Source organism: Leopardus geoffroyi, chromosome B3 (assembly GCF_018350155.1).
Source record: "Leopardus geoffroyi isolate Oge1 chromosome B3, O.geoffroyi_Oge1_pat1.0, whole genome shotgun sequence".
Classification (NCBI taxonomy): domain Eukaryota; kingdom Metazoa; phylum Chordata; class Mammalia; order Carnivora; family Felidae; genus Leopardus; species Leopardus geoffroyi.
Window position 1 is genome coordinate 80,346,554 of NC_059337.1, and position 25,353 is coordinate 80,371,906.

At 36.9% G+C, this 25,353-nt stretch overlaps 1 long non-coding RNA gene across 3 annotated transcripts in view; it reads left to right on the top strand.

Annotated features, from left to right (window-relative positions):
- The window catches only part of LOC123583497, a 49,376-nt gene extending 25,190 nt beyond the window's left edge, over window positions 1–24,186 (top strand). For all 3 annotated transcript variants that reach the window (XR_006704906.1, XR_006704907.1, XR_006704905.1), the window contains 2 exons: window positions 4,134–4,204; window positions 24,073–24,186. This is a non-coding gene — a long non-coding RNA (uncharacterized LOC123583497). The remainder of the gene's footprint in view (window positions 1–4,133; window positions 4,205–24,072) is intronic.
- The last annotated feature ends 1,167 nt before the right edge of the window (window positions 24,187–25,353 follow it).

A 25,353-nucleotide genomic window follows, 5' to 3' on the forward strand; every position in this document is an offset into this window, starting at 1 on the left:
CAGGCTGTCAGCACAGACCCCCACACTGGACTCAAACTCATCAACCATGAGATCATACGTGAGCCAAAGTCGGACATTCAGCCGACTGAGCCACCCAGGCACCCCAGGAATGGATGACTATTAAGGCCACACTGAAAGTTTTAGGCAGAACTGAACCCAGAATCCTGATTTTCTGACTCTCAATCTAGTACAGTTCCCCCATACCTCTAAATATTAAACTTTCTTTGATGGCTTATCAAATTAAATGTGAGCAATTGTTGATTTTTCTCCAATTGAACAATTTTTTTCAAGCAGGTGATAAAGATATTTGAATCAAGCACATGTAAAAGGTACCTGTCTATAATTTCTAACATTAATAGACATTTTTTTCTCCAAATTATTTAATCTCCATAGGTGGGTCAAAGTCAAATTTCCAAACTATTAGAAAAATTATGAACTATAACTATATGCTACCAGACTGCTCCTTTTCTGCCAAAAATTGTAGATCTGAGTATCTTTTCAGATCCTTTCCTGGACCACTTTCTAGGTTGTTTCTCTGGTTCTGGTAATACTTTAGTGGATTCCATAACCCAGAACAATGGAGATTATCTTCATAAAAAGGTCTAATACTTCACAGAATGTTAAGTTGTTGCTTTATCTTCCATAGAATATTTTTTCTCTGTCTTAAAGCTTTCTTCTCTTAGTAAGACCATCCCTTCCTTGATTTTATGTTACCTTGGTAATTCTCACATTGCAGGAAGTTCCCTGATGATGAAGTTTATAATACTTGCTTCTCAACAAAAATCAGTGAGTCAGGTAAATACTACCATTTTGGTTACCATTGATATTAGCTTAGTTTTTTAATTTCTTAATCTTCAACTCTTAGAAATGAATCTGATTGGCCCAGATAATCTTTCTAGGCAGGCCCAAATCACCTATGTCTAGCTGCCTATGGACTAATTCCCCTTAAATTAAAGATCCGTCTATAATCTAATCAGGCTACAGAGGTAAGGATCCATAGTAGGGGCAGAGACCCATAGAAGAGATATTGGCAGTTTAGGGAAGCTTCATATAAATGGAACAGATTGGAAAGTGAAATAAATAAGCAGAACAAGGAATTTTTTTTATACTTTGATATGTATTTCAGAAACAATTTGGAATAGGGTAGTCTCTGTGAATTAATTAGAAATAAATTGGTTTTTAAAAACTACTCAGTGAGTGTTATCCTCCAAATAAAGAACTAGAACAGTGGGAAAACTTGGAAAAATCAGGAAAATGTTGAAGAAGACTTCAGTAGCAGCAACTGTCATGAATGAGTTAAACATGTGACCTGCCAGTCACTATTAACACCTAGATATGAACATATAAGACTGACTTCAGTCCCTAAAAGTACATCCAAGAAGTTCATGGACACACTTGATAATATTTCACAGTTGGAATGTCAACCATTTTATTTGAATGCATTTATGTCGGTTTCATGTCCTTTTAGAATAAAAGTTTCTGAAGACACTGCTTTGCTATTTAAGATTTGCCTTATGCAGTATCTAACCCCACACATCAATCCAGGCAATAAATAAATAGAACACTATAAAATGTTGGGAAATAGAAATATTTTTATTTTTCATATTTATTTTTAAATTCATTTCTCCATTTCAGGGAAAAAATAATATAAGCCTGCATAGTAAAATGGAACCGGGTGCCTGGGTGGCTCAGTTGATTAAGCATCCAACTTTGGCTGAGGTCATGATCTCCTGGTTTGTGAGTTTGAGCCCCACATCAGGTCCACACTGAAAATGCCTGAGATTCTCTCTCTCCCTCTCTCTGCCCTGCTTGTATGCACTCATTCTCTCTGTCTCAAAATAAGTAAACTTAAAAAAAGAAATGGAACTGCTATAGATTTTGGAGCTAGACAGGACTGGGGTTTTTTTAATGTATTTTTGAGAGAGAGAGAGAAAGAGCACATGGGCAGTTTGGTGGGGGGGGGACAGAGAAAGGGGGACAGAGGATCCAAATTGGGCTCTGCACTAACAGCAGCAAGCCCGATGTGGGACTCAAACTCACTAACTGTGAGATCATGACCTGAGCCGAGGTTGGATGCTCAACCAACTGAGCCACCCAGATGCCCCTAGACAGGACTGATTGTGAAAAGTGCTTTAACCTGAATGATCTCATCTTATAAATTTTTATGAGGATTAACCATAGACTATGTAAAGAACGTACAATGCCAGCACTTGTTAATACGTGTAAAGTAACTTTTAGTATTTCATCATGTATATTTATGGAGGAGAATCACAGTATAGAAACTACAACAGACTGATATATCTAAATGCAAATGTGCCCAACATAGACAAATAAAATATTGAGGAATTCTGTATCGATCAGGGTAGGCTAAATTAATGAATGAAAAACCTGGCAGTGTCTCAGCTTCATTTACTCCGGGACTAGGGCTGACAAAGATACTACCTTCTAACAGCTACCCCTTCTGCAACATGCAGACTCCTCAGTCACTAGCAGGGTAGGAAGACACTAGAGGGTATCAACTGCTAAGCATATATCAGTATTAGAAATGATATGTATTAGTTTTACCCACAACCAATTGCAAAAGGTAGTCAACATGGCCCCATCTAATTGCAAGGTCTTAGAGCAATGTAATCCTTTCATATGATTCAAGGAGAATCAGACATGGTGAACACTAGAAGACCCTACCAAAAGCATTTCCTTAGTTCAGAAGACTATCAAAAAGGAACCATATAATTGAGTTTATAATAAGGTTTTGTTTTTTAAGAAATGCATTTTATCTTCATGGTGACTTAGCATGCTATTTGGTCATTTTGGGTGTGGGGGAAAACCTTACAAATAATCATTGCTGGAGTTTCCCTGAGTATACCAAAATAAAAGAAGTTGCCACCCAGAAAGGAATTTTGTACAACAAAGTGTTAAATGAAATACTACCAGACAAAAAAAGGTAATACTCTTTTGCTGTCTAGCACCACACAAGATGCTAACTAAAAGAGTAAATAAAAACATTCAACATGCATTTAGCTTTCATAATTTACCTTCTGCAAGGTTGATTTAGAGTATGCAGAATATGCCACATTATTTAAGCTGTAAAAAGGAGCTGCTTTACACTACCTGCCATGTACAATTATAATAATCTGTCAGACAAATATAATTACAGAGTGTGATGTCTGTTTGAGTGTGAAGGCTTTGATGGTGTGGTATTGTCTGCTCTACACTGTGGCACAGCATAAACAATTGTACTCTATGGTAACTCTCAGCCAGGACTGATGCTCGCATCAGGAACGCCCCATCAAACAGCACAGATGGTTGAGTTTGGGCTGGATGTTTGTTTGTTTTTTCCCCCAAACACTTTTCCAAGGCAAACTTGACCACAGTAAGCCTTCTGCAGTACAATGTGATAGGTCTCCAAGAAATTGGTAATAAAAGTGAGCAGGAATTGGAGACCAAGGCAGGATATGGTCAATTAACAAGTACCAAACATTTTAATGATAAAAAGTAGGTTGTTAAAGGAATGCAAGGGTCACTTTAATGATTAAAAAACATAGGTGACACTCCATGGGTTTAAAAGATTAAGTTGATATTTTATAGAATAAATTGTTATTGTAATTTATTACTAGACTCTCACACCAGCTGACAAAATAGAAAAGTGTCTTTAATAATAGTATTAAAGAAATTGGAAGGGGGCGCCTGGGTGGCTCAGTCGGTTGAGCATCTGACTTTGGCTCAGGTCATGGTCTCACAAGTTGGTGAGTTCCAGCTCCACAATGGGCTCTGTGCTGACAGCTTGGAGCCTGGAGCCTGCTTCAGATTCTGTGTCTCCCTCTCTCTGCCCCTTGAACTCTCTCTCTCTCTCTCTCTCTCTCTCTCTCTCTCTCTCTGTGAAAAGTAAATAAACATTAAAAAAAGAAGAAGAAATTGGAGGTATGTTAGGCTTTAAATTAATTGTTTCCTTGCCATACCATGTATGCAGGTTGGATCAGGCTATTTTTTTTCTTCCAAATTTTTATTTAAATTTTAATTGGTTATATAGTGTAATTTTGATTTCAGTAGAATTTAGTGATTCATCACTTACATATAACAGCCAATGCTTATCATAACAAGTGGGATCAGGGTATTTTTAATTTATTTTCCAGTTGATGATCTCATCACTGTGTCTGTGACTTTCAAACCAGAGATTCTGCTGTGGGACTTCTCTCTCGACAAGGTATACCTTTTGCTCTTTAAAATGAGACTTGCCTGGAAGGGATTTAAGAGGTATTCACTTAGCAAATTCTGCTCTGTTATAATTCGTGTGGTAAAGAAATTTTATATTATAATCCAAAACACTACACCTGAATAAATGGTCAGCCCAAAGTAACAATCTCGATTTGGCACCTTGTTTTCTTTTAAATTAAAAATATATAATGTTCTGATTATATCTGAACCAGCTCAGAAAGATCAAACAGCTTTTCATTAACAACACAACTTTCTCTTATCTCTGAAAGAACACTAATATTCTGTCTCTTCCAACCATATCTCTTCCAACTAATCCAGAGAGTAGTTCTTATACAGCTGATACCTTTATGCTAGAGATGTGAACTTTCTGGATGAATTCACCATTGAGAAGAAATAGTATTTTTATGATGTTTCATTGTTTGTGTCTTCCCTTGTAGGTTCCAAGGACAATAGCAAATCTATCATAATATAACCACAGAATCATGAAATATTTGCATTGGAAAGACCTCTACCTAAATAGAAATTATTACTTCATTCCTTGGACTTTAATGTACCCCGTGTAGCTTTCTCTTATGGTTATTGAAAGGATAATATGCCTACTTATATTGGTCTACAGATTCCTTAAGACCAGAAATTATTCTTTACTCCTCTTTGTCTCCCTAATGCTTAAAATAGGGCCTAGGGTAGCACGAATAGCTGAATTGATAGATGGATAGAAAAAAGAAAAAAATACTATATTGCAATAATGGATATTTGTTGGACCATCTCCAGTATCTACTCCCTCCCTTCCTTTCCAACAGTCCCAATTTCTGTTTGAAGATTCAAGTCATTTCAGAGAGGGTCTTATTATCTCCAACTCCAGGAGTAGAATATGTAATCTAGGTTAAACCAATTAGCACATTCCATCCATCTAACAAGTTTTTGGCTCTGCCTTGAGCACATGACCTAACTAAAGATTTTCATTCAGAGTGAATCTCAGAATTATTTCTGGGAAGGAAGAGACAAAGATGCCTTTTGCTGGATGCAAATGTGGAGGCATGCAGCCCTGGAGCTGATGGCAGCCACCTCATGAGCATGAGGGCAAGTCTTAGAATAGAACCAACATTAAGAAAGGTATATGGAAGAGACAGAAAGAAACTGGAAGCCTCATTTGAACCTAATCTTATCTCTGGACTTTTCAGCTACAAAAAAAGAAACAAAGAGGAAAGAAAATTCCCTTATTTTTCATGTTAGCTTAGGTCAGATTTTCTGTTTCTTACAACACAAAGCATCCTGATTCAATTGTAAATAATGCCATTGAACAGATGTGAGCTGAACAAGCACTATGTACTTCAGAAATATTGGCAAGCCCTAATGCAAACCATTCCACAAACAAACCACAAACCAAAAGTGATGAACATTCCTAATTTCCATTTTCCACTGAAAGAAATCAAGACTTCCTGAAGAAATGGTTAATTCCAGGTCTTGTGTAGGAAAGGTACAAGTTGAGACTGGGATATCTAGTTATGTCAAAAGGCAAGAAAGTTCTCAGAAGCTACTATGCTAAGCCAATTTGAAAAGGTTCCTATTAGCCAAAAGTGGGACAGCTTGAGCATCAAATAATAATAATCAGTATTACCATTATTATCATATATAAAATGAAATATAATAATATATTAACAGTACAATAATTTATAGCTATTATATTATAGCTAATTATTATTAATTATTGTTATAGATTTAAACTGATCACATATGTTAAAATCAATGCATTCATAGTGGTACTAAAGGAAATAAACCTCAATGATCAGAGAGAGTATTAGGAGACCACCTAAATAAAGAGAAACAAATATTTAATTTGACTTTCTTGTAAGAACTATGCCTCAGGGAAAAATAATAGTTGTTAAAGAAAAGTTTCTCACTATAGATATTTTCTAGCAAAGAAATGAAGAAAACTCCATGTTGCAAACCCTTAATGCAATAATAGATCTAGGCAATAAGCATCAGTTGATACTTACATCCCAAAAAATAAAAACCACACATTATGTGTTTCTTGATGGAAATACACTATACCACTTATGAAGTATTCTTGTCAAATAATCAAACCTGAATCATATCAAGCCTCTTAGTCTAACTACTATTCCACAGGAAATAAAAAAGAGATGCAATCAACAAAATCCAAAATGTGGGAAGCTCTACAGAAAAAATGACCCAATTTTTATAAATAAATTGCAAGGAAAAATAGAGGTATAACTTACAGATTAAAAGATTCTTGGCGTACCTGGGTGGCTCAGTCAGTTGATATCTGATTCTTGATTTCAGCTCAGGTCATGATCTCAGTCTGTGGGTTCGAGCCCTGCATCAGACTCTGCACTGACAGTGTGGAGCCTGCTTGGGATTCTCTCTCCCTCTATCTCCGTCTCTCCCTAACTTGCACACACACTCTCTCTCTCAAAAATAAATAAAAAATTGTTTAAATAAAAAAATAAAAGATTCTTAAGAGACATAACAATCATTTGATAATGTGCAGATCTTGCTGACATTCTGGTTTGAACAAACCAATCATAAAAAATAGGAGACAGATTATTTGTTTTTCAGGTGTGGAGTTTGGTGAGTTCTTTATAGATTTTGGATATTAGCCCTTTGTCTGATATGTCATTTGCAAATATCTTTTCCCATTCAGTCGGTTGCCTTTTAGTTTTGTTGATTGTTTCCTTTGCAGTGCAGAAGCTTTTTATCTTCATGAGGCCCCAATAGTTCATTTTTGCTTTTAATTCCCTTGCCTTTGGAGATGTGTCAAATAAGAAATTGCTGCAGCTGAGGTCAGAGAGGTTTTTTCCTGCCTTCTCCTCTAGCATTTTTATGGTTTCCTGTCAAATAATCCAGTGAAGAAATGGGCACATGAAATGAATGAACACTTCTCTAAAGAAGACATCCAGATGGCCAACAGGCACATGAAAAGATGCTCAATGTCACTCCTCATCAGGGAAATACAAATCAAAACCACACTGAGATATCACCTCACACCAGTCAGAGTGTCTAAAATGAACAAATCAGGAGACTATAGATGCTGGAGAGGATGTGGAGAAACGGGAACCCTCTTGCACTATTGGTGGGAATGCAAACTGGTGCAGCCACTCTGGAAAACAGTGTGGAGGTTCTTCAAAAAATTAAAAATAGATCTACCCTATGACCCAGCAATAGCACTGCTAGGAATTTACCCAAGGGATACAGGAGTGCTGATGCATAGGGGCCCTTATACCCCAATGTTTATAGCAGCACTTTCAACAAGAGCCAAATTATGGAAAGAGCCTAAATGTCCATCAACTGATGAATGGATAAAGAAGTTGTGGTTTATATACACAATGGAATACTACTTGGCAAGGAGAAAGAATGAAATATGGCCATTTGTAGCAACGTGGGTGGAACTGGAAGGTATTATGCTAAGTGAAATAAGTCATACAGAGAAAGACAGATACCATATGTTTTCACTCTTATGTGGATCCTGAGAAACTTAACAGAAGACCATGGTGGAGGGGAAGGGGGGGGGGGGGGGGAAAGGTTACAGAGAGGGAAGGAGGCAAACCGTAAGAGACTCTTAAAAACTGAGAATAAACTGAGGGTTGATGGGGCATGGGAGGGAGGGGAAAGTGGGTGATGGGCGTTGAGGAGGGCACCTGTTGGGATGAGCACTGGGTGTTGTATGGAAATCAATTTGACAATAAATTTCATATTAAAAAAAATAGGAGACAGAGACATTGGGATGCAGACTGGATATTTGATGATAGTAAGGAATTATTATTTTTATTGGGATGATAATGTTATCATTTTTGTGATTTTTTTAAATTTCTTATCTTTTATTCATAGAGAAATAGTTATGGATGCAAAGACATGGTATCTTTAATACAACAGTAATAGAGGAGAGGGGAAGTAAAGGTAAAACAAGATTGACCATGAGTTCATTGTTGAAGTTGAGCAATAGGTATATGAGGGTTCATTATACTATTCCTTCTAATCTTGGGTAATATTTAAGATTTTCCACAATAAACTTTTAAAGTATATTGTTCCATTATCATTCAAAATCATATACACATGCCATCCTTTCTTGCTTTCACATAAACAGACTGTCATTCTTCAATCATGTTTTAATTTCTCTACATCGTAATTTACCCACATACCTACCATAGTCTGTGATATCTGCATACCTTCTTCCCAGACAGTGGGCATTATCCCATACATGCACACTCATCCCCATGGAGGAATTATAAGAAACCCATCACTCTCCAAGCTCATGCACAAAGACTTCATTTTTATAGACATGATTTTCTTCCATTAATTTCCTTATACCTCTATTCTACTTTAATGGCACTGTTCATTCCAATTCCCATACCCCCCTTTAAAACTGAACCATACTCCCTAACTCATCCAGAAAGACCTATAGCCAGCACTAGGTTGAAAATTTCCAACATCTACATTTCTGTGAGCCTCTATACATAATCTGGCTCAGTGTAAACCTCTTAAGTGAAATGCTCTCCTGGAAATAAAACCTGCTCTCTATGTTCTTCTATTTTATTTCAAACTCAATACAAAGCAATGGTCCCCAAAGAAAAGTTATGCTGGAGTTAGGTTCACACTATTTCCCTGAAATGTAATATGAGATTTAAACACAGATGATATGACTGGTTAATAAATGTCACCATTGAGTGGCTTTGTTCACCTAATAATATCATTCAGATCATTATAAACAAATTGAAGGGGTTCTTATGTGAAACAAACACGGCAGGACTTATTCCTGCGAAACACAAGACCAAGGCAGGGCAGCCAATCCTAATGGCCTTCAAGAAGGGGCAAAGCTGGCGTGCAGCTTTGTGGTATCCCGGGAGGATTTTATTTCCAAATATAAAATTCATGCCATGCTCACAGGCAGAACCTTAGAATAGTCATAATGATCTAATGGCAGCATTACTATGGAAGGCTGCTACTAATACTTTGAACCACTGCCGTTCTATACAGATCCAGGGATATGATTTCAAAGCTCATGTGGAATGAAGACTGCCCCGGCTGAAAGCAATCCACCTGAGTAAAAAAGAGAAGAAAGAAAAGAACAGGGCAGAATGCAACTGAAGCCCACAATTTGGGATTTCTAGGATGGGGAGGTCGGAGTTGGTTCTTTGATTATGGGGTTTCTTTTATTATTGTTGTAGTTTGAAGAAGGAGTGGCAAAGAAAGAGAAAATGTCTCTAAATTGGAAGGCATTGCCTGACTCTGACTTTTTGAATTACCTCTAACTTAAAGATTATAATGTGTTTATTTCCTCATCTAAGAAGAGAAGGATAGTAATTGCCTCCCTCACCCTCATGCTCTTTTCCCTCCGCTGTCAAGGGAATAAGAGCTTATTGATGACAACTCCCTTGTGCTCAATCTTGCTTCACCACTGACAGAAAAAATAAAAGAAATAGCATATTAACTGCAAAAGAATTGGGAACCCCTATAAGTCCAACCTAATAAACATCCAAGAACTGTTGGGTCTGTCGCTTGACTTTTGGACAAAAATAGCTGTTGTTGTATTTCTAGAAATCAAGGGAAACATCAGATCCTTTGCAAACAAGAAAACTGCAAAACAGTCAAGTGCCTGTATTTATAGGTAACATTCACTGTTTCAAAGCTAACCCTGAAATTCTCATGGAAAGAGGTTCTGACAGAGCTAACAAGCCTGGGGAAAAAAAAAACATATATATATATATATATATATATATATATATATATATATATATAATTTTTAAATGCTGCTAAAACTTCCTTTCATTCCTTCAATAATTTACAGTTAGAATTCATAATTTTAGCAGTATTTCTCACATATAATGCCAAATTTGGAAACACCTGTTTAAAGTATATTGTAGCGTATTTAAGACACATTGAGTCTTTGGAGAAAGGTGCTGTAGAAATCTAATAAATGAAAGCTCATTTTTGAAACTTTATAAAAATACACGCATTTGAATTCATTTTTAGCTAGACAATCTCCTTGGCAGGTAATATGTAGAGATCCCATATGCCTCAGATTTTAAGGCTGTGGAGTATGGGAAGAAAAAGGTCATGGCCTAAAGAAGTTCATTCTGAGTGGAATAGTTCTCAACAAAAATCCAAGAGGAATGCCAATTTTGGCCTTGAAAATGCATTCACTTATGCTATTTGGAATGTGAAAGAAATTTGAAATATATAAAAAGTAGAGTTATAAAGGGCAGCTGGATTCAACCACATGGCCAAATTTGAATCAGCAAACTGACATTCTCTGAGATAACACACATTATGTCCTTTAAAATTAAAAAAGGAAAACAAGAGCCAAGTATCATTACTCATTTGTTATTTTGTGAGCTGGTTCAACTCAAGAATACATAATTTTCTGGTTATAATGCAAACTAAGGAAGGATGAGAGCCAGATATAAACAATCTCCTCCTTCTGGAGTAAAATATACAGCTATCCAGGGATTCGACATGATTATGAAGACAGACGCTTTGATTCTTGGATGCTATAGGACCTGGCCTGGCAACCTATAAGTTTATAATCAGAGAAGTAAAGATGAGTCTAAGAGATATAAAAAATGTAAATAAAATGCTTTGTAGTGAGCTAAAGTGGGGTTGAGTTTATCATAATCAAAGTAGGGTGATGCAGAAGGTGCAGAAAAAGGTTTCACCAGAAAACCAGTGTAGTATCATCTTAGCTAAAATACGACATTTGAACTTTTACACAGAAGCATGAGTTTCTAGTGCATTAAGCTTTGGGATTATATATTGGACAAGTTCTTACCCTTATTTTTAATTTTTCTTTGATGATTTTGTTGACTATTATGTATTACCAATATATATATAGCATGTGATTAATATGTGTATTTTGCAGAGATGTTTTATTTAAGCCAACTAAATAATGTCATTCATACATAACTTCCAAATTTAGGACAAATATAGAAATATTTTTTATGCTAATGTCATTTATTATATTGAAATTGCCCTGATCATTTAATTTCCCTGTTTGCTAGAGCTGGAAACAGTTTACATACCACACCATAAATGACTTGGTCTTCCAGTATCTTATTTTCTTATTCTAAAAGTGTAATATGAGATTGAGGGCAAAGTTGGGAAGATGACAGTAAGAGGACCCTAAGCTCACCTTGTCCCATGGATCCAACTAGATAACACATCAGCATAAGTAATCCAGGAAATGACCCAAAGACTGGCAGAACAAACTCCACAACTAAAAATAGAGTGGGTAAGAAGGGCAGAGACTTGGGGCGGGGAGTGGGAGATCCAGGGGCATGGAGAAGGGAGAGAAATAGATTATAAAACTGGAGAATCCACATGGGGAAGATGAACCCCCTATAACATTTTGCTTTGAAAGTGAGAGGGGCTGAATTTCGTGAGTTCTTACAACCAACAGGACTTAAAGCCTGAGATTTTAGAAGTCAGTGGACTCAGATCTGGAAGAGCCCAGAGGGTGAGAGGAAGCAGAGTCCCCACCCTTAAAGAGACAGCACAACAGTCTGAGGAGATAAAGCCTAGAAGCAGCAGTTTGAAAAATACCTGAGACATACGGAAGGGAGAGGAGTTGACTCATTTTGGAGCACATCATGGAGTGGCAGGAACTGCTGAGGAACTTCTCCAGGAACAAAGGAACTGGCTGACACCATCTCCCTTCCCCATCTCCTAGCATAAACACATGGCCAACTGCAGGAGCCACCTCTACACCAGCATTCACTATCTAACTTTCTACATCAAGCCTCACCCCCTCACGCTTTGGTGGATCCACTCTTCCCAGTCACTTTTGCCTCAGTCCCAGTGCTGTGGGCCTCCTCCCCCAGAAGACCTGTGCAAACCTTGCCAACACCTTGTCTCCTGACCTGCATGCTTTGTGAAGCCTCAGTCCTCATGGTGGTGGGGGAGCAGCTGACACTGCTGAAGCTTGAGTCACACCTTGTTAAAATCGCATGCTCCACCCCATCTGGAGACCAAACACTTTGCCACAACAGGCAAAGAGAGCCTCTGCATGCAGCTGGACTGAACGAAAATTTGATCAGGACGATGACCTATGCATGCAACACACATAGGAGACACCCCTTGAAGTACCAGCTTCTGAGGAACATGGTATAACACACTGCAGGGCACTACAGGACCTCTTCTTCATAAGGCCATTGCTTTTAAGAGTCGGAGACATAGCTGACTTTCTTAACACAGAGAAACAGACACAGAGAGACAAAATGAAAAGACAAAGGAATATGTCCCAAATGAAAGAACAGGACAAAACCACAGCAAGAGACTCAGCAAAAAGGATATAGTAATATGCCTAATGGACAATTTAAAGTAATGATTATAAAACTACTCCCTGGACTTGAGAAAAGAGTGGAGGACATCAGTGAAATCCTTAACAAAAAGATAAAAAAGAACCAATCACAGATGAAGAACACAATAAATGAAATTTTAAAAATATACTATATGGAATACAGTGACCCCAAGACCAGTAATGGAAAGTAATCAAGCTGGGCAGGTGAAAAAAAAATTATACAAGATATGAATAGACTTAGGGAAGTCAGTGACCATCAACATTATAGGGATCCTAGAAGAAGAAGACAAGTAAAAGGGGGGCAGAAATTCTATATGAAGAAATAATAGCTGAAAATTTCCCTAATCTGCAGAAGGAAACATATCCAGATCTAGGAAGAATATAGATCCCTAAACAAAATCAAGCCAACAAGATCCACACCAATACACATATTAATTGAAATGGCAAAAAGTAGTAATAAAGAATTTTAAAGCAGCATGAGAAAAGAAGACAGTTACATACAAGGAAAACCCCATAAGTCTATTAACAGATTTTCAGCAGAAACTTTGTAGGCCAAAAGGGACTGGAATGATCTATTCAAAGTATAAAGGAAAATATCTACAGGTAATAATATTCTATTTAGCAAGGCTATCATTCAGAATAGAAGGAGAGATAAGTTTCTCAGACAAATAAAAGCTAAAAGAGTTTATGACCACTAAACCAGCCTTCCAAGAAATGTTAAAGGGAACTCTGAGTGGAAATAAAAGACCATAAATACAAGTAAGCAAAGCAATAAAAATAAATATATCTATAAAAATCAGTCAAGGGATTCACAAAGTAAAAGGATACAAAATATGACACAATACACCCTAAATATGGGGTTGAGGTGAGAGGAATAAAGAATGGGTTCAAACTTAAATGACTATCAATTTACTATAGACTGCTATGTGCATAAGATGTTATATCCAAACCTAATGGTAACCACAAATCAAAAACCAGTAATAGATATGCAAAAAATAAAGAAAAAGGAACCCAATATATCACTAAATAAAGCCAGCAAACTATGAGAGAGTAAAAGCATAAAGGCTCAGAGAAGAACTACAAAAATAACCACAATATGAGTAACAAAATGTCAATAAATACATACCTATCAGCAATTACTTTGAATGTAAATAGATTAGACATTTCAATCAAAAGACATAGGGCAACAGAATAGATTAGAAAACAAGACCCATCTGTATACTGCCTACAAAAGACTAATTTCAGACCTAGGAACGCAGGTAGATTGAAAGTAAGGGGATGGAGAAACATTTATAATGCAAACGATGTTTAAAGAAAGCTGGGTAGCAATACTTATATTGACAAAATAGACTTTAAAACAAAGACCATAACAAGAGACAAAGAAGGACACTATATAAAGGGGACAATCCAACAAGAAGATCTAACAATTGTAAATATTTATGCACCCAAGCTAAAAGTACCCAAATACATAAACCAGTTAATAACAAACATAAAGAAACCAATTGATGGTAATGCAATAATAGTAGGGGCTTTAACATCCTACTTACATCAATGGACAGATCATCCAAACAGAAAATCAATAAGAAAACAGTGGTTTTTGAATGACACACTGGACAAGATGGATTCAACAGATATATTCAGAACATTCCATTCTAAGACAGTGAAATACACATTCTTTTCAAGTACACACAGAACATGCTTCAGAAAGTATCACATTATTAGACCACGAAAGAAGTCTCAACAAATTCAAAAGGATCAAAATCATATCATGCATCCTTTCTGACCACAACACTATGAAACTACAAACCAATGACAAGAAAAAATCTGGAAGAGCACAAATACATGGAGGCTAAATAATATGCTACTAAACAATGAATGCATCAACAAGAAATCAGAGAAGAAATCAAAAATTGCATGGAAACAAATGAAAATAAAAACACAATGGTCCAAAAATCTTTGGGATGCAGCAAAAGCAGTTCTAAGAGAGAAGTTTACAGCAATACAGGCTTACCTCAAGAAACAAGAAAAATCTCAAAAAAACTAACCTTTTTAATCTAAGAAGGCTAGAAAATAGGAATGAACAAAACCTAAAACCAGCAGAAGGAAGGAAATAATAATAAACATTAGAGCATAAATAAATGATACAGAAACTGAAAAACAATAGAACAGATCAATAAAACCAGAAGCTGGTTCTTTCAAAAGATAAACAAAATTGATAAAGCTCTATCCAGGCTCATCAAAAAAAGAGAGAGAGGACTCAAAATCAGAAATGAAAGAGAAGAAATAGCAGCTGACACAACAGAAATACAAATGATAGTAAGAGAATATTATGAAAAATTATATGCCAACAAATTGGACAAAGTCCTACAAACATATACCCTACAAAAACTGAAACTGGTAGAAATAGAAAATTTGAACAAATTACCAGTAATGAAATTGAATCAGTAATCAAAAAACTCCCAATAAACCAAGATCCAGGACCAGACAGCATCACAGGGAAATTCTACCAAACATTTAAAGAAGGATTAATACTTATTCTTCTCAAACTTTTCCAAAAAATAGAAGAGGAAAGAAAACTTCCAAATTCATTCTATGAGGCCAGCATTACCCTGATACCAAAACCAGATAAAGACACCACAAAAAAAGAACTACAGGCCAATATCTCTGATGAACATAGATGCAAAAATCCTCAAAAAAATATTGGCAAACCAAATCCAACAATACATTGAAAAAATCATTCACTATCAAGTGGTATTTATTTCTGGGTTGCAAGGGTGGTTCAGTACTTGCAAATTAATCAACATAATACAACACATCATTCAGAGAAAGAATAAAAACCATGTGATCATTTGCCAAAGCATTTGACAAAGCACAACATCCATTCATGATTAAAAAAAAAACAAAACACCTCAGCAAAGTAGACTTAGAAGGAATATACCTCAACATAATAAAGGCCTTATATGAAAACCTACAGCTAATATCATAATAAATGAGGAAAAACTAAGAACTTTTCCCCTAAAGCCAGGAACAAGACAAGGATGTCCACTCTCATCACTGTTATTCAACATAGTACTGGAAGTCCTAGCCACAATAATTAGACAACAAAAAAGATTTAAAAGGCATCCATATTGGTAAGAAAGAAGTAAAGCTTTCACTATTTCCAGATGTCATGATACTATAAACAGAAAATTTGAAAAACTCCACCAAAAAACTACTAGAACTGATAAATGAATTCAGTAAAGTCACAGAATACAAAATCAATGTACAGAAATCCATTGAATTTCTATACATTAATAATGAAGCAGCAGAAAGAGAAATGAAGAAAACAGTCCCATTTACAGTTGTACCAAAAATAATAAAATACCCCAGAAAGTAAATCTCCCAGAAAATAAAATGACAAAGAAATGTGTAATAGGAAATAAATGAAAAAAAAATTAGAGGCTTGATCCAAGAGGTCTGTATCTAAGTTCAAAAAGAAAGAACAGGGATGCCTGGGTGGCTCAGTTGGGTAAGCTTCTGACTTCGGCTTGGGTCATGATCTCACAGCTCGTGGGTTTGAGCCCCGTGTAGGGCTCTTGCTGACACCTCAGAGCCTGCCTGCTTTGGATTCTGTGTGTCTCTCTCTCTCTGCCCCTCTCCCGCTTACACACTGTCTCTGTCTCTCAAAAATACATAAAACATTTTAAAAATTAAAAAAAATAACAGAGAAAATAGTAGAGTAGAATTGCAAAAAACAAGAAATTTTTTCCAAATTGAAGTAAGTCTAAAGGTGGAAAACAGCAAAATCAATAACAGCAAAAAAACTCACATGAAAGCACATTATCCTGAAATTTCAGAACAATGTGAATATTAGTGCTACAGAAAACAATAACTTTATTAGAAAAGAAACACAATCATGATTTTCTAGTTGACTAATTATGGCATCTGACTGGAAGAGACAACATAGATCTGCCAGAAAGTTTGCTTTGCATCAGCTCAGGGGTTAATACTGCCACAGGTGTCTATACATTGCAACTTCCTGTCCTCTCTTACTAGCTGGTAGTCAACTGTCCTGATTAACTAGACAACATAGTGAGTCAGCTGATGTTTGATATTCAGCATTTTAGGAGTATCAATGTATGATGTATGAAAGCATGAGTCATATGCTAGATGACTGTTGTATGGAAGCTGAAGATGGTCTGTAATAATAACACTAACATTTATTGAATTCTTACTATGTTCCAAGTGTTTTCCTTGCTTTATCACTGAAAGTGAACCTTATCTATCATCAACTCCACTTTACAGATAAAGAAATTGAACTTTAAAGAGACCAGGCAACTTTCCCAGGTTGCTAGGCCTCGGATTAGAATGCAGGCAGTGTAGTTTCAAAGTCTGTGCTCTTGACTGCTGTTCTCTTCTACCTAAATACATACTTAGAGAAATACTGAAAGGGATAGAAATTTGGGAAATCAGGGTGGAAAGAAATCTCCTCTGGTGGAGGTTGTAGTAGAATGAAGTGAACTAATGCCAGACTGCAGGAGTCAGGAGGGATAGGAGGCAGATTTGTCAAAATTGAGAACTGGTGTGATTTTGTTAATGATTCATTTAACTTATGGAGAGATGCTGATAAGCTTCTTTACTGAAGAAGGCAAGAACATTGGCATCAAAATGGATCTTCTGAGACTCTCCCTTCATCCCTTCCGTGTGTTTTTACTACCATTTCTTTCACTTCTCATTCACTTTAATCACCAGGCTTCCCATTACAAGCAGAGAAATACAAGCCTGGCTTCTCTTCTTTGAACTTTTCTTCGCTTCCATTTGCCCACAGCAGTCTTGGCAACTAAGCACAGTGATGGCAACCTGAAGGCAAGGAGGACCTGGTTCCCCCTCCCACCCCCGGCCTCATTAAATATGGTGCAGTTCCTACCAAGAGGGCTGGGGGTGGAGGCTGTGTGGGCAAAAGACACAGCTTCCAAATGTTCCTGTAAATATTCATAAAAACATGTCAGTGTTGCTAAACCCACAGCAAATGATAATCATCCGTCCCCCTACACCCTGAATCCTTTTGCTGTTAATCCTTTTGTCTGCCTTGAAATCTTACCCACAATTGTTTCTTCCTCTATCCTTGTGCATTTGAATTGCTGCTAGCGACCCCAGCCTTTGCAACCCTTCATGAAAGTCTGTGGTACCCTTTTAAAAACAGTAGTCCTCTGTTGCCAGCAAGAGATGTAAATGACATACGCCATCCTAGGGATGTTGCTTCGTCTTATCTCAATTCCTTGCTCTTGGGGAACACAGCAATTATTCTGCCCAGGAACTGATGGGGATTTCTGAACAACCTGGCACATCTAAAACATTTTTCTGACTCATTGAGCTGGCATATACTGCTAGATCAGCACTGGCCCTGCTCCACACAGCCTGTCACCAACAGTGGGTGTTGTTGTAAGCACTAGTTTTGATTGTGGCAAGATGGGCTCTGTGACTCTCCTCTTGTTCTGTTGAGTTCAGAAAAGGCATCTGGACTCCATTCACATTACATTTGACAAGAGTCCAAAACCTAAATGAATGTTGCTAATAAAGAACTGTAAGGAAAAAACATGTTGAGAACTACTGAGTGTATTCAACACATATCAAGCTTAGAGCAGGGGAATAGGGAGGAGAATAAATGCACTGGGTTAGGATCACCAACTGGAGGGCAAGCGCTCTGGGCTCTGTTCCTGGCTCCATCCAAGAACTGTGCCTCAGATTGCCTTCTTTAAATTGAGAGTGCTCAAAAGTGCTTTATGATGCAGAAGAGACTACATGCAACCTTGCATATGTTTAACTCTGCTGTTGGTCAACTAAGTTTCAAATGAGCTAGTATTAATTGAACAACCACTCTGTGCCTAAGTCAATGGCTGCCAAGGGGTGGCTTTAGCCTCTGCGTAATCTTTACTGGCTCCTTCTCTCCAAATTCTTTGATCTGGATAACTGGCATGTCCTCTGTCTTTTATATAGTACATTTAAACTTGGCCTATGCCCAGGTCCCTTTTATCTTACACTGGCATATTTCTTGTGTTTCAAACTCTATCTTGGTCCCAGAAGACTTAACCAGCACAGAAGAATTTATTTCTAAATTGGTCAGAGTAGGCTGAAAAATTTTAATACATGTAAACTTAAACTGTATGTCAATAAACCCCCCATTGAACAATGATTATTTTCTGTCTAAATATGAAATATCTGCAAACTATATATAACCAGAGTAAATGAGGAAACTTTTGAAAGAATATCTTAAGTTTTATGAGGGTTGCCTAGATGATTCAGTTGGTTGAGCATCGGACTCTTGTTTTCAGCTCAGTTCATGACCCAGGGTCTTGGGGTCAAGCCCCGTGGGATTCTCTCTCTCCTCTACCACTCTGCCCTGCTCATGCCTGTGTGTGTGCTCTCTCTCTCTCTCTCTCTCTCTCTCTCTCTCTCAAAAAAAAAAAAAAAGAATATCTTAAGTTTTAGGATAATTATTAAATTCCTCTTTCAGATAACATTTAGCTAAAATAAAATAAAATGATGGATTCTAGATAACCTTAGATAATCCTGATAAAAATTATATGATCTATATATGAAACATTGCTTGTCTTTGTTATCTAATATAGTATCTAATATAGAGGCAATATGCCTGGCTCATTAAAAAGTGCTTTCACATTCACTGTTATTCAATGTAGTATTGGAAATCCTAGCCTCAGAAATCAGACAACATAAAGAAATAAAAGGCATCCAAATCAACAAAGAAGAAGTCAAACTTTCACTTTCACAGATGACATGATACTCTATGCGCAGACGACATGATACTCTATGTGGAAAATCCAAAAGACTCCACCAAAAACCTGCTAGAACTGATCCATGAATTCAGCAAAGTTTCAGGATATAAAATCAATGCACAGAAATCTGTTGCATTTCTATACACCAATAATAAAGCAGCAGAAAGAGAAATCAAGGAATTGATCCCATTTACAACTGCACCAAAACCCATAAAATACCTAGGAATAAACCTAACCAAAGAGGTGAAAAATCTATACACTGAAAACTATAGAAGGCTTATGAAAGAAATTGAAGAAGACACCAAAAAATGGAAAAACATTCCATGCTCATAGATTCAAAGCACAGTGTTAAAATGTCTATACTACCCAAAGCAATCTACATATTCAATGCAATCCCTATCAAAGTAACACGAGCATTCTTCACAGAACTAGAACAAATAATTCTAAAAATTGTATGGTACCAAAAAAACCCTGAATAGCCAAAGCAATCCTGAAAAAGAAAACCAAACCTGGAGGCATCACAATTCTGGACTTCAAGCTATATTACAAAGCTGTAATCATCAAGACAGTATGGTACTGGCACAAAAACAGACACTCAGATCAATGAAACAGAATAGAGAACCCAGAAATGGAACCACAAACATATGGCCAACTCACCTTTAACAAAGCAGGAAAGAATATGCAATGGAATAAAGACAATCTCTTCATCAAATGGTGTTGGGAAAACTGGACAAGTGACATGCTGAAGAATGAACCTGGACCACTTTCTTACACCATACACAAAAATAAACTCAAATTGGATGAAAGACCTAAACATAAGACAGGAAACCATCAAAATCCTAGAGGAGAAAACAGGCAACAACCTCTTTAACCTCAGCCACAGAACTTCTTACTCAACATGTCTCCAGAGGCAAGAGAAACAAAAGCAAAAATAAACTTACCAAGATAAAAAGACCTCATCAAGATAAAAATCTTCTGCACAGTGAAGGAAACAATCGGCAAAACTAAAAGGCAACTGGCAAAATGGGAGAAGATATTTGCAAATGGCATATCATATAAAGGGTTAGTATCCAAAATCTGAAAAGAACTCACCAAACTCCACACCCAAAAAACAAATAATCCAGTGAAGAAATGGGCAAAAGACATGAATAGACACTCCTCCAAAGAAGACATCCAGATGGCTAACAGACACATGAAAAAATGCTCAGCATCACTCATCGTCAGGGAAATATAAATCAAAACCACAATGAGATATCACCTCACACCTGTCAAAATGGCTAACATTAACAACTCAGGCAACAACAGATTGTGGCAAGGATACAAAGAAAGAGGAACACTTTTGCACTGCTGGTGGGAATGCAAACTGGTGCAGCCACTCTGGAAAACAGTATGGAGGTTCCTCAAAAACTTAAAAATAGAACTACCTACAACCCAGCAATTGTACTATTAGATATTTATCCAAAGGATACAAAAATGCTGATTCGAAGAGACACATGCACCCCAATGTTTATAGTAGCACTATCAACAATAGCCAAAGTATGGAAAGAGCCCAAAGGTCCATAGGCAGATGAATGGATAAAGATGTGGTATATACAGATATACAATGGAATATTACTCAGAAATCAAAAAGAATGAAATCTTGCCATTTGCAACAATGTGGATGGAACTAGAGGATATTATGCTAAGTGAAATTAGTAAGAGAAAGACAAGTATCATATGGCTTCACTCATGTGGAATTTAACATACAACACAGATGAACATAAGGGAAGGGAAGCAAAAATAATATAAAAACAGGGAGGGAGAAAAGACATAAGAGACTCTTAAAGAGAATAAACTGAGGGTTGCTGGAGGGGTTTTGGGTAAGGGGATGGGATAAATGGGCAAGGGGCATTAAAGAGGAACTTGTTGGGATGAGCACTGGGTGTTATATGTAACTGATGAATCATTAAAATCTATTGCTGAAATCATTATTACACTATATGTTAACTAACTTGGATGTAAATTTTTTTTTTAATGTTTTTTTTCCAACGTTTATTTATTTTTGGGACAGAGAGAGACAGAGCATGAACGGGGGAGGGGCAGAGAGAGAGGGAGACACAGAATCGGAAATAGGCTCCAGGCTCTGAGCCATCAGCCCAGAGCCCGACGCGGGGCTCGAACTCACGGACCGCGAGATCGTGACCTGGCTGAAGTCGGACACTTAACCGACTGCGCCACCCAGGCGCCCCTGGATGTAAATTTTAAAAAACAATAATAATAAAAGTGGCATCACATGAATAAGAAAAAAATATTCCCAATGAATATTTTAACTGCTTTGTTCAGAGAAATTTTCTCTATCTAAATTTTTGCAGAAATATTATGATGCAGGCAAGGTATCTATATGTTAATACTGTTTAGTTTTAGCTCATGACTCTAAGACTTTAATCAGTTCAGTTTAAAGACTAGGAAAAGTAAATAAAAGCTATAAATTATCTAATGTTGCTGTTGGTGGATTATTTCATAATAGATAACCATGTCAACAGCTTGTCTACTCCACAGGTGAAACACTGGGCCAGGAATTTAGAGTTGTAATTTGTCAAGCAAACATCTAGTATACAGTGTTGATGGAACATATAATAAAGTATTAATAATGCCCATATTATTTTGGGGTAGTAGAAGACTGCCCTTTTTGAGTATGGAATGTCTATACTAGGATCTAGCCATGTATAAGCACATCTGAACAAGTAAGGATTGGAACACAGCATTCATAACATAACGACATTCAAATATCTCTATAGGTAAAAAGTATTCATAAAATTGGAAAAATATATTGGCTGACTTAAAGGGGGGAATAGTAATGAGTACAGTTGCATATGTGGTAAGTTCCAGGCACTGGTGAAGCAGTCAAGCATCAAGGACCCTGAAGTAGCTAGAAAGGTAAAATTATAGGGTTGAGGGATAGATTTGGGATTCAACTGCTGAAACCATATGAGTTGAGCTCCTAGAGAAGGAGCATACACAGGAGAGAACAGGGGTCCAAGGCCTGAAGCTTGTGGGACTCTTGTGACTACAAGTCAGGAAGGGAAGTTGACAGAAATGTGGAGACAAGTCAGAGAAGATGATAATTGAAGAATGAATCTCATATTTGGATTAAAGCAAATCACTCATTTAGATAATCAGCTATTAAACCAATATTTAGAGTGCTTATTTGTACCTGCACCTGTGCCAGGAGCTGGAGATATAAAGATAGAAGGATGCATGTCTTGCTTTTTAGTGTTGGAATAGAAAACTAAGCAATATTATATAAGATGATAATTGTTTCTATTATGAGATACTCACAAATTACATGGAACTTTTCAGGGATGTCTTCTTCAACCCTCAATTCCCTCCCAGTTAACCAAATTTCCTCTCTCCATCACAGCCAAATTTTGACATTTGCTGTTTCCATTTCTTTACTTCTTATTCCTCAACTCACTCTAGGGTAGCTCTTGCAGCCACCACTCCCCCAAAGTTGCTTTCAAGTGTCCCTGCTAAATTCCAAGGTAATCTTCAGTCCTTATATGCTTGACCTTTTGTCAGAATTTGATATCCTTAATCATTCTTTCTTTTTAAAATATTTTCTTTCTTTGGCTTTGCAAGGCAACACATTCTCTCTCACCTTATTGGCCAGTTCTTTGAAGAACTTCCTCTACACCACAAATATCGGGGATCCCTAGAGCTCTATCTTCTTTTTTTTTTAGTTTAGTTATTTATTTTTTAGAGAGGCGGGGAGGGGCAGAGAGACAGAGAGAGAATCCCAAGCAGGCTCTGTCATTGCAGAGCCCAATGTGGGGCTCAAACCCACAAACCACAAGATCATGACCTAAGCAGAAATCAAAAGTCAGATGCTTAACCTACGGAGCCACCCAGGCACCCTTCTCTTCTTATTATGTGTACCCAAATTAGTTCCTCACCATACTCATCATACTTCATGTTATTTCATTGTCTTTCCTAACACTGTAAACTTTATGAGGCCAGGATTATGTCCCTGCTCTATTTCCAATGCTAGCCCCATGTATGACATGAAGTTTGTGCTTAATAAATATTGACTAAATGAATAGTGACTAACTCTGAGAATCCTTTAAAAGTCATATTTGAATTGAGACTTAAAATAGTAGGAATATCAAGAAAGTAGATGGTAAATTATTAGAGACATTTGTGGAGTTTTGAACAGATGAGTGATATACCAAGATTTGAAAGTTGGATCACTCCAGTGGCAGTGTGGGAATAGATGGGAGAAGAGGATTCAGGACAACTGATATTGCAGTAGTTATAGTAAAGAGGCCAATGGCTATAGAGATAAAGGAAAGGGGAAATGAATGGTTCAAAACATAATTAGGAGGTTGAACCAATAAGCCTTAAAGATGAATTGGCTACAGGAAGTGACAGAGAGGAATCTTGGATGCCTTGGATTCCTTCACTAGCATAGGACACATAGGAGAAAAGAAATTGGGGAGAAAAGATTAGGACCCAGTGAGATCTAGGTTTTTAAGTGTTCCATTATGGGTGCAGAAGTTAGAATACATTATAAAGTCTAGGAGTTCAGGAACCATGTCAGTTTAATCACATAGTTCATCCTAATGTTGGTACTTGAAAAATTCCTTTGATGGTGTTGATGGAATACCACATTGCCAATACTGCATTGCAGTTCCATCTGGGGGATCCCCCTTCTACAAAGACGTGTGTTTATTTACTCATCCCAGTGGGGCTTTATGACTAGGTTGCCCTTTAGATGAACATTATCTATTTTTGCAGATGCTGTTTCAAAATTGATTAGTTCTCCAACCCGCCCACTGAAATCATCCAACCTATTGAAGAAGCAGAATGGGATGTGGATTATAGGGTTTCAGATAACACCAAGTCCCTTGTGAAAGGTATGTTATTTCATTGCTTTGTTCTGCTTTTGGAAGAGTGTAGCTGTGTTTTCTTTTCTCCAACTGTATAGGTCACAGCAATTTTTTTTTCCACCGGGAATTACAAGCTATAAGGAAGATTTCCAGAGTAGAATCACAGTCTCACACAAATGCTAAATACAACTAATCAGGGCCTGGAAGGTACACAGAGGGTAATTAGTAGGTTATATTTGGGTCAGTACTAAGGTCATTTATGAGATACTACAAGAAAAAGACTGTTTGCCTTTCTGTAGAGAAAAATGGAAATACATTCATTTTGTGCACTGTAATATATGCATTAAAATGGGTTAAAGGCATTTTTGGTAATTTCACATGTATATGTATCTCCGTATGTAAGATGATTTTAAAGCACAAACTAAAACGTTGTACTCTATTCATAATGAGAGTATTAAAATTGGTAACAAGGAATTGCATAAGTTTGTCCACTATGCTATAACTAGTGTCAGAATTGACAAAAGGGGATGTTCATTCTTAACATAGTAGGCTTCTGCTACTAAAGAGATAGGTACTTATTTGGTAGTCTTAAAGCCTTCACTGTACAACTATCACTAATGAATTCATAATAATAAACCATGTCATGTTTATAGTAGATCTTAGTTCCATGGCCTGTGTGGGCTTTTCAGGGCTTCCCTGACTACTGTGAACACTAAATGAGAGAAAATAATGTTAACTCAAAGTGCAAATGTAGGATACACATTTAGGAATCACTGAAGACAGTGTAGGATTATCAAATTGGTGAACTACAGGAATGGACTAAAAACAAAAGACATAAAATCTCTTCTTCACATACTCATACAAGTTGATCTCATTTTCACCTATTGTTTTAACCACCACTCTAATGGAACACATTTCTCCTCACTTTCTCTTTCTGGGTCAGACCATCCCTCTTAAAGTACAGATCCACAGATCCAACTGCCTTCTATATCTACATCAATTTCTGTCTAAATCCACAACTTTATCAATATCTTTTTATTCCAGTGTTCAAAGTTAAGCTCATTATCTTCTCCCATAAACCTCTCCTTCCTGCTGAGGTTTCAAATAACCCAAATGTTTAGACCTGGGTATCACCCTCCTTTCCTCTCTCTCCTTCACTGCTTGTGTATAAACAGGCACTTCTTAGAAT